Raw genomic sequence first — 9,726 nt, forward strand, 5'->3', positions numbered from 1 at the left:
AAATGACACACAGGGAATCCTGGGAGCAGGCAGGGACGATTCCTCCATTTTCCTGGGATAATCCTTAGGTGTAGAAAGGGCCATTGTTTTTTAGCACCAGGTGTTCCAGTTCCCTTGCCTTGGCCTGGAGGCTTCTAACTTTAGCATATAAATACTTCATATTGCGTCCCTTGTTCTTTTTTTTTAAAAAAAAAAAGTGGGCGCAATTTCTCTTATGACCAAACGGAGTGCCATGAAGAAAGATCCAGTTTCCATATGCAGATCTCAGACTTATTACAACAGCACCTAGTAGTTTCACTCTGGTAGCATCCATGTCCGGCAAACCAGGAACAAAAGCCTGGCTAGGAACACCTACATAGCTCTCAAAGTTGATTTTCACTTTACATTTTGTCCTGGGATATGGATAGCCATCACATCTGAAGGGCACGTATGTGTAAAATTTAATTCATGCCTCCTTAAAATATTTGGAAACTGCATCTGAGATCAGATCAGGTCAGGATTTATACAAATCATTCCCACCACCATTTTCATAGCACTTTTGAGTGTTCAGAGTTCAGATATATTACCTTGTTGAAAGCCATGATGAGAAGCAAGTGTATTTTGTCCACAGGTATCTGTGCAAAATGTAAATGATGGCACTAGCCAGCACGTAACACTTGCTGCTTCGTACAGGCCAAGGGACTAAGAACTTTCTTTGGTGTTTTTAGGCATCCAACAATTCCCTCCCCCATCTAGTTCCTGAGATGGGGGAGGAAAGAGCAGGAAAAATCAGTTTAGGATTTGCTAGGCAACCATCCCTGTACACTCCCTGCTATTGCAAAACATTTGGCAGCAGCTGGCACTGGTGACAGGTTCTGGGCAGGCAAGGCACATGACAACATTCCTTCCAGTGTCCGTATCCAGGAAATGGAACCCAGGAAATGTAACCCAAGAAGAAGGATCTGGATTACAAGTTCTAGACCTAGAACATCCCTGCCAGAACCCCAGGTACCTCTAATGTCAGGCCTGCTGCTTAGGATAGGAGTTACTAGTTGCTGAAGCAACATGGCATTACAGAGAATTAAGGCCAGTGATGTAGATGGACACACGTGAAAATAAAATCAAAATGCCAAGGATCCTGTGGGGGGAGATCCAGTTAAAAATCTTTGTTAAAACCAATTTTGCTTATATGTATGTTCCTATCAATGCATCAATTCCAACTTACCTACAAATTCTATGCAGCTGTAACAAGGGAAAAGCCTGTGACTTCATTCAATGCAAATGTAATGTATAGTATGGTTTAGTTAACTGCCTAGTTATGAAGTGCAGCACATAATATCATATACCAAATTATTCATACCTTGTATAAGTTGAAGATGAAATTTAATTTTAAAAGGGAGTGAAATTAAATTTAATTTCATTCACAACTGCCACTCTCTGGCAATATATTGCAAGTTAACCTACTGTATGGTTTGATACAAAACCAAATGTCCAATACTGTTATATATCAATAAAGATATAAAATAATTTAAAATAAAAGCAAAATCACCATGTAGTTCTTTTAAATATTTATTAGCGTTAATATAAAGTATGTAATGAATTCAATATTTTTAATATAATTTGTCCAAAAACACTTTATGTGGAAGTGAATTACATTAACAAAATATTGTCCAAACAAGTTTAAAATATCAATCTAACCAAAGATTGTTCTTAATAAAGGGCTTATTTTGTTTATAACTGCATATTGAATTATATATTGAATTGCAGGAATGTCACTTTTAACAACAACAACACAATACTTAGAGGTCTTTTATTATCATTGTAGTAAGCCTTGTCTGTCATTTCTGACATCAGAATTAACATAAGACAATAAAATGTATTTTTACTTGATCTGATCCAACAATTCCCATTGGCAGTTGTAGGAGCTTTTTACAATATGGAACAGCTTCTGGACATGTAGGTTGGACCTTCTACCAACCTGTATGCATGGATTTGGATGTAAATATGCAGATCAGATGTAGATGTGGCCCATTCAAAGACATTGTATAATGTTGGTGATAGTCTACATTCCCACCTGTCACTTGAAATGCATCTCCATATGCCATTTGTGACATTACATGCAGTTTTTCATTGCATATTATTAGCAATGAGTTTGTTTGATGTAAATAAAGATGCCTCTTAAACTCTAACGTAGACTACACAGTCCAAATTATGCCAGGACTGACCTTTCAAAATCCCTAGACCATAGATCCTTACAGGTAGCAACATGTGCAGAACTTCCCACCAAACTGATGATTAGCAGTGTCACCTTTGACAGTGTTCATCATCTGTTAGATTGAGAGGGAATGCCAGAGAATCCATTCCATCAGCCCCCAGCAAATGGTCAGTATTTTTAGGATGCATACAGATGCAAATTTTAGCCGTGTGCCTGCTATGTCCACTCCTTGCATTTTGGGCACATGTACAACCTTTTCCCATGGAAAAAAAAAAACTTAGGGGAAACCTGATCTTCTGTATTTCAGTGGAAGCCAGTTTTGCACAGAGCGGATTGAATGACCCTTGTGTCAATCACAAAGCCAACTCCCTGAAAGTGTAAAAAGAAAAAAAAGAATATAATAATAATATAATAATAATAATAATAATGCACCAAACAAATAAACATGCTGCAAAGTGCTTGAAAAACAAAAATAGCATTCTTGAAACATGAAGCTGGGCCAATAGGATGACAGTAGATCTAGAGGCTGTACGTGTTCTTTGAGGAGCAAAGACAGGAGAAGCAGGATTCACCCTGCAGCAGAGCAACCTGTACTAATCCTGTTTTCATTTACATCTGAGTGGTTGATATCATCTGTTCAGTGGTACATGTACAGCAGGAGTAGGCAGATGGTAAATCTCCAGATTTTAGGACTTCAACTTCCAGAAGCCCCTGCCAGCATAGTTTATGGTCAGGAATGGTGGGAATTGAAGTCTAGAACATCTGGAGGTCTAGTTTCTGTCCACCCCTGATGTACAGAGCAAGACCTGGATGCATTTCTCCACCTACATAGGTAAGGCAGTATTCAGAAGTGTAATCAACATAAGGAAACTTGTTTCTATGTACAGATGATGCTTGTTGGATTTGGATGAATATGAGGGAAAAGAAGATAGGAGACAATCACCTCTTGTTTTCACAAAGTTAATCCCATTGTAATTTTCATCTTATTGTTGATCTCCCTAGCTAGTTTACATTCATGTAAAATGTATACTTAGCTATTACACCCGTTATTTTTACCAGATTAATGTACTACACAACAATAAAAATTGTATAGTCCATTTCATGCTTATCAACTTGCAATTTTAAAAGTGGATGGATGGCCCAATGTGGTCACATACTCTGAAAAAATAAATAATGGGAAATAAAGAAATTGTAAAGAATTATCTTGAAATGTTGGCCTAATACTGACATTCCTGTAAATATTAAGACTATATACTTAGAAATGTTCATTATTTTCTGAGATCATTAAATAATAACAAATGCTTATGCTTGTTTTATAGTTTCTTTTGTACTGCATTTTTTTTTAAAAGGGGATTTGTATATGATGCTGTATTGCTATCTAGAAAATTATATAATGCTCCTTTTTATGGAATCTTTTTAAAGAAAAGTAAATGCATATAAAGCTGCTTTAATTTTTTGTTGAATACTTATTTGTATAACTAATGTCCATTGATTTTCCCTTCCAGACAAATGTCATTCACAGCACTCTATAGGTATCTAAAGAAAAAAGTCAGTGTTGTTGAACTTGGGATATCTAATAAGTCAGTTGAAACTGACTGTATGTTTTAAAATTGAGTAAGCTTCAAGAAGAATGCTACACCCCACTCTGTTTTGGGATTATGGAAATCCCAGTACTTCATTTGAGTTTCCTATTGCTACCCGGGGTATTTCCACTCAAGGCTGTTATTGTGCAATCACCCTGCCTCCATCACTGAATTTTACAGTGGAAACAAGTAATGACATAGTCCATTTATAACACTCCCATGTTGTCCTGCGACTTCTGCCATCATTTTTCTTTCCACACTCACAAAATTGTTAAGGAGAAAAAGACAGAATGCCTTTTGATTGATAGCTTTAGGACCCATCAGTCTGGAAGCACCCCGGGGAAAATAATTTGAAAGTGTTATGACACCTTAAGGTTAAACAAATTTATTCTGGCATAAGTGTTCATAGTTAATAAAAGTGTACACTAGAATAAATTTGTTATTTTTGCTGCAACAGCATGCTTACCCTCTGGAAATTGTGGAGAGGATGTTTCTGAGTAGAAAGGAACTGGAGAATTTGTCGCTGATCAAAGATCTGAACAAAGTGAGGATACATACCAATACATCATATTTCATTTCTTGGTTTTGTCCCATGCTGTTCAGCTGCTAATTTTTGTGCCGGGGGGGGGGGTCCACTTCCCAGATTGAGAGGCATAGATCCTGCTGCATGCCCCCCACCCTCGCATCCTAACCCTGAATCTATCACTCACGAATGCAAACATTTGTAGCAAGTGACAACCTTCCTCAAATGCTGCTGCTCCTATCATGAGGATATGGTACTCATACATAAGGGAATTCCGCCTTTTCTCCTCAGTAGTGTTACACAGTTTTGACTCTGCTCCAGCAATATTACAGATCTGGACCACTAATTTGTAGAGTAAAAAAGCAGCACAAAAAAACCAACAACAAGGAATAGTTCACTTCTGGAAAGCAATGTGCCTTTTGTTTTCCAGTATGATAATCATAGACAATTTTAAAAAGATTTTTTCTCCCCCACCTGCTATTGCCATTAAAGATCATGTCAAATCTATAGTAAAAAGGTGTGTTTGGACGCTTATAAACCAAGTTCTGTTAATCCAGTCTTAACCTCACTTTCAGGGACATTCATCTTAACCATGGAAGGTTTCTGTTTAAAAATTCTATGCCAGGAGGGGACATTTTGAACTTGGGGCATGGCCTTTTGCAGTCACAAGTAAACCAGCTAGTAAGTCATAAATCAATCCTGTCAAGTGAAATATACAAATGTTGTCATGCTCTTCATCTAGTGGTATAATTTAGCCATTTTAGATTTGTTTATTAATGAAAGTGTAATTCAGGGTGCAAATTTTATATAAATATCTTGCACTTGCCAAGATTGTTTCATGTCGTAAAGGAAGGCCAGGGGCAACATGATTCCCTGAACCTTGGTCCACTGCCACCACCCTCCACCAGCATAACCTGGAAATGGAGGGAAGGTGAACACAAGGAAGAGAGACCAAAACCAGTTCTCCCAGTTCCTTGAGTCTATACAGAAAGCTTAGTAGCACCAACCACAAACTACAATGGATTCAGTACTGATGGAGATAGCACAATTCTTGGAGGCTAAGTAGTTTATTACAAGTGAGGGAAAGGGGTTATGAGAAATATACAGTAACAAGTTAATTAGAAAAAGATCTACACTACATCAAATAGTTTGAAACCCATGTACAGACAAAATTAAAAAACACTAACTGGCCTATGCTACTTAAGGGTCATAAGCTGCACCAAACTTGAAACTTCCTCCTTGACACAGGATGAGAACAAAAGACAGTAGCAAAAAGCCCTCCCCAGATTTATATTATATCCAGACCCAACTCTGGTGCTCTCCACCAGGCCTTCAGGAAAGAAGGGTCGAAGGGAGTTGTGGCGTGATTCACACCAACCCAACTATAAGCATTCTCCCCTCCCTTCAGCCCCAAGTATTTTATGACCTTGAGGCTGGAGATCGCAGAGCCATATACTTTGAGATAGTGCAGACTCATCCTCCCCTCAGGTGTCACAAAGTCTTCATGCCAGCATGCTCTCTTGTTGGGCCCCTCACAGACCAGCACCCACTAAGTCACACAATATGAAATATCACAAGCAAAACGGAACACGGAGTTCTTTACAATGGCTTCCTGACCTCCGTTTGCAAGTAACGGTAGCAAACTGGGGGTTAATTAACCTATGATTTGCTGTAGAACATGCTGCATGTACCACCACCATTTTGAATAGGCGACCTCCAATCAGCTGGATTGGAGGTTGCTTGTGACATCTGAGCCCAGACACTGGATAAATCATGGAGTATACAACCAAAATTTAAGCTATTATTAGGTGGCTACAATTGCCTACAATTACCAAACTATGTTTAGATAAAACTAAGCCTTCAAAGCTTCTTTATACAAAGTATGCATTGCTAAGAACAAAAAAAAACACCTGTGCTAATACCTTTGTTCCATTTTCATGCCAAAGCCAAGAGGAATGAGTTTTTAAAGAATCAAATAAAGCTGGTAGTTAAGGTGCTGGCACTGTTGCTATTAGAAGACTGAGGATAAAGGGATAGAAAATGTTCTTCAGATAGGCTTCAGTTAATATTCCCCTTGCAAGTGGAAACATGTTTTGTTGTTGCGCCTTCCAACTGATAGTCTGAAGACTGGTTTGTTTTAGAAACAATTACTCAGCAAAATCAATTGAAACAATTCAGCTTTTAAAAAACTGCTAAAAGAGAAACACATCTTTAAGCTCTGATAGAGGAAGAACTTAATATCCTCTTCACAGTGTCCCGTACAGTGGAACCTCTCTTCCAAAGGGTGCTGTCTGCAGGGCTACCGAAGTCCATGCAACAACTATAATATAAAAACCAGACAATCTGAGAACAAACTACAAAGTGAATTTGTCGAATGGAAAGGATGAGGTATACTGGTTTCTTTGGTAAAACAGTCGTGCCAAGCAGAACTTAAAAATGTGGGAGGTTATGATTGGAAATGTCTAGCTGGAACATTTGACTGAACAAACAATACCAAATATATGTTAACTAACGCCAGGATTGTGGGAAAGGCATTGCCTTCTGTTTGGATGGTTGACACGAAAAGCACTCACACACCCTATTCTGTTGGCGCTGCTCGGCTAACCCTATTTGATTTCCATAGCACTGTGTTTCTAAGATACTGCTCTACAAATAATTGGCAGCCTTAAATTGGTTGAGAGTAAATAGACTCAATTCAACACAAATATGCCAACATGTTTAACCCTTCTCTGAAGCATGGTATGTTATTTATATATTTATTTATTTATTTGCTGTACTTTTAAACCGTCAAATAACTGAAATGTCTGGGCAGTATACAACACATTGAAAACATGCAGTAGAAACTTTAAAACAAAACTAAATAAAAAAAATTAAACAGCACAGAACCAAGATAAAACCAGCAGCAACAAATAACACCATTACAACATCATAAAACCAAATTAAAACCAGCAGCAGAACAGAGTATTAAAATAGGGTGAACATATTTGTGTCCAGGTTACCTACGGGATCCGCCTTCTCCTGTACAATCAGCCCCGCACACTCAGATCCTCTGGGGAGAACTTACTCCAGTCAGCCAAAACTAGGCTGACAACTGTTACCCAGAAGACCTTTTCTTTTGTCGCCCCCAGACTGTGAAATGGCCTGCCGGAGGAGATTCGTCAACTTAACACTCTCTCCGAGTTTAAGACAGCTATAAAGACTATTCTCTTCTGGCAGGCCTACCCAGATACATTTTAAACCTAAGAATTTTAGGATGTCCTGATGGTTATTTTAATATTGTATCAGTTTTATAATGCTCTTTTAATCAGTTGTATGCATTTGATTTATATTATATTGTTGTACTTAATGTTGTTCCCTGCCTTGATCCTAAGGGAGAGCTGGGTTAGAAATTATTATTATTATTATTATTATTATTATTATTATTATTATTATTATTATTATTATTATTATTGGAGGACAGGGCTCCTGTGTCTTTAACAGCTGAATAGAAAAGGGAATTTCAGCAGGTGTCATTTGTATGCATGCAGCACCTGGTGAAATTCCCTTTTCATCACAACAGCGAAAGCTGCAGGAGCTATACCAGAGTGACCAGATACAAAAGAGGGCAAGGCTCCTTCAGCTTTAACTGTTGTGATGAAGAGGGAATTTCACCAGGTGCTGCATGTGTACAAATGACACCTGCTGAAATTCCCTTTTCTATGCAACTGTTACAGAAACAGGAGCCACGTCCTCCTTTTCATATGGTTACCCTAACTAAAAGCACTAAAACAGTTCTTTAAATGCACAGGATATTAAATTTTCTTGCATTCCCGGCATATGGTAAACTGTATGAGCATAAGAAAATTAATATTCTCAGTGAAATAAATACTGGGAAAGAAACGTATGGAAAGTTTTAAATCCTACTATAAATCAAGACTGCAAGCACCTCAGTGGGATCATAGGTCTAGGACCAGATTCAATAAACTACACGCCTTTCAGTTTAACATGTCATGTTAAGGGCTTTCCATGTTCACTCAAGCTCCAAAATGCCAGAAAATTACGGCTGTTAAGACCCACACACCCCTAACAAACACATTATTTAGGCAATCTGCATATGCCACAGTATCCTATCCTGCAGTTAGCTCTTGCTTCACCCACTACCATGGAACCGGTTGGCTGTCAGTGGCAGAGCGGTAGACCCAAGTCCCAGATTTATCCGTTCACCAGAATTCATAGCACAATGCCAGCTTTACACACTGCTGAGTTCGTGCCATTACGGTTTATTCCAATTTTTCTCTGATTTATTTTAAAACAAAACAAGGTGGGGAATGGCAGGAGACGTCCTGGCTGTTGCCACACTGTCAAAAGGACCCGCAAACTTCCGTGAGTGGCCAGTCACAAGCGTGCTTTATTTTGCTCGTATGAAGAAACCCTGAAGCCATCACACACCTGAAGCTAACATTTCACATTTCAAGTACCCAACTGGCAACCAATACCATCCACATAGAATGATAGAATTCGCCATGCTGGCTGGGAATGATGGGAGTTGCACTCCAATGCATTTGGAGGACACAGGTGGGGGAAGTTTGCCCTAGAAGCCATGCACATCTTTCAAATTCTAACTATGAGCTCCATCACACCGGGGGCTAACACGCTCCCTACCGTTGCTTCTCCACCCGTGTTTTCATTCCTCATTTACTTCCTCTTTCAAAAGAGGAAGTACACAACGAGCACAAGGCCCATTGAGTCCACTGTTCTAATGGCGCTGCTTCTCCTGCACACAGCAGGAGAGAGCAGCAATTCCGAGTTTAAAAAAACATCGGACTTAATGAGGGGTTTTTTTTTGTCAAGCAAGGAAGGCCAGAAGGGGCGGAAGATGCGAGGGAGGCAGACAACATGAGAGACCTGAGCAAACTCTGTGAGTGCCCAGTAACGAGCGTGCAATAAAACGCTTGTTGGATAGAGCTTCCAGATTAGTTGTACCGAAACTGGTAGCAAGAGTAGGTGAGCACATACATTTTTTGGCTATTTTCAACATAAGCTTGGAATGCAAGTATGGAACACAGACTAGGTTTCAATATGAAGTTCGGGATTGTTGGCTAAACAGACAAATCATTTCCACTTTTAAAAAAAGAGAGAGAGAATGTCAAATAGAAAATTTGTTATGAAAGAAGAATTGTTTTCTTATTCATTACTTCTGATTTTGCTTGAGTAATCAGCCTAGTCATATCCTGTTCTGTTGTCAAGACTGACGATCACACACAGCTTATGAAAAGGTTGGGCAACTCCCTTTCTTGCAGAATTTTTAACAAAGCACAAATCTTCCAATTTGCTGAAAGGGAGAGATGATGAATCATGACAAAGGGGAGAAAGGCTTTTCTGGTATTTATTTGTATCATGATTCTGTCCATACACTGTAGAATGCATATCCTAACACACATTAAAAC

The sequence above is a fragment of the Elgaria multicarinata genome, chromosome 2, assembly GCF_023053635.1.
Source record: "Elgaria multicarinata webbii isolate HBS135686 ecotype San Diego chromosome 2, rElgMul1.1.pri, whole genome shotgun sequence".
Lineage (NCBI taxonomy): Eukaryota > Metazoa > Chordata > Lepidosauria > Squamata > Anguidae > Elgaria > Elgaria multicarinata.